This window comes from Suncus etruscus, chromosome 3, assembly GCF_024139225.1.
Source record: "Suncus etruscus isolate mSunEtr1 chromosome 3, mSunEtr1.pri.cur, whole genome shotgun sequence".
Lineage (NCBI taxonomy): Eukaryota > Metazoa > Chordata > Mammalia > Eulipotyphla > Soricidae > Suncus > Suncus etruscus.
Genome location: NC_064850.1, coordinates 144,983,730 through 144,985,153, shown reverse-complemented (window position 1 = coordinate 144,985,153; position 1,424 = coordinate 144,983,730). Strand labels below are relative to the sequence as shown.

At 39.0% G+C, this 1,424-nt stretch overlaps 1 non-coding gene across 1 annotated transcript; it reads right to left on the bottom strand.

The window, feature by feature from the left end:
- Window positions 1-649: 649 nt before the first annotated feature.
- On the bottom strand, window positions 650-840 carry LOC126005390 (U2 spliceosomal RNA). Its single transcript, XR_007494498.1, has one exon. It is a non-coding gene; the product is annotated as a U2 spliceosomal RNA (small nuclear RNA).
- Window positions 841-1,424: the final 584 nt, after the last annotated feature.

Sequence of the window (1,424 nt, the reverse complement as noted above, 5' to 3'; positions counted from 1 at the left end):
CCCTTCTCTGCCCTAACTGTACTCTCCCACTATTTGAGGCAAGCTTCCTAACTTTAACAGATCCTCCTGGCCCTCATATCTATTGTCTCTGGATATTATTATCATACTATCTTTCTTTTATATTCTACAAATGAGTGTGATCATCCTATGTCTATTCATCTCCTTCTTTTTTTTTTTTTTTTTTTTTTGGTTTTTGGGCCACACCCGTTTGACGCTCAGGGGTTACTCCTGGCTATGTGCTCAGAAATCGCCCCTGGCTTGGAGGGACCATATGGGACGCCGGGGGATCGAACCGCAGTCCTTCCTTGGCTAGCGCTTGCAAGGCAGACACCTTACCTCCAGCGCCACCTACCCGGCCCCTATTCATCTCCTTCTAACTCATTTCACTCAGCACTATACTCTCCAGCTTCATGCATGTAGAAGCAAATCTGTTGTCTTCATTTCCCCTAATAGCTGTGTAGTATTCCATTGTGCAGATGTACCATGGACTCTTTAGCCACTCAGCTGTTCTTGGGCACTTGGGTTGTTTGCAGATTCTGCTATTGTGAGTAGTGCTGCAATGAATATTGGAATGCAGAGAGCTCTTCTGCATGGTGTTTTTGGGCTCCTCATGTATATTTCTTTTTTTTTCTTTTTTCTTTTTTTCTTTTTTTGGTGCACCATTCCTGGAGGTACTGCAATACCAGGTCGATGCGTGGAATGGACAGAGCAAGCTCCTATTCCAGTTCCTAGTGCCAAAAATCCATTTAATATACTGTCGTCGGATAGACGACGTATCAGATATTGAACTGATAAGAACAGATACTACACGTGATCTTAGCCAAAAGGCCGAGAAGTGATCTCATGTATATTTCTTTTTTTTTAATTTAAACATTCTTTTTTTAAATTTTTTTTATTATTTTTTTTTATTTTTTATATAATTTTTTATTTTGAATTATGAGAACAAAAGATGCAAAGAAAGAGGATAAGGTAAAGTTACAGTGGAAGGACAATCACCCATAACATAATTATCAGAAGAAGTCCCCTTGCTGATATCTTAACTTTGAACTTTCACCAAAGAAAGCTAAGATAAATAAAACAGAATCCATGTGCAATTACTTTGTCCCTCAAGTCCCCAGATTGTAGCACATTATAATATTTCTTAACAGCACACAAGGCAATCTAAAGCCATCAAACTTACGTAACTCCTTAAACGTTAGAGGCATAGTATTTTTTACATTTCCATGTACATGCATATTAGCTTAAGTTAACCTCAAATTTTAAGTGGGTGCGTTTTAAGGATTAGAGTCAAAGGAGCACAGTAAAAACGGTGTTAGAGTGGCAATTGTTGTTTGCATAGGCCCACCAAAATATGAGAGGCATGGAAAGGAATAACCTTGGCCTAAATACAAAGAGATCCTACCCCTGAAGTTTCCTGGCATAAG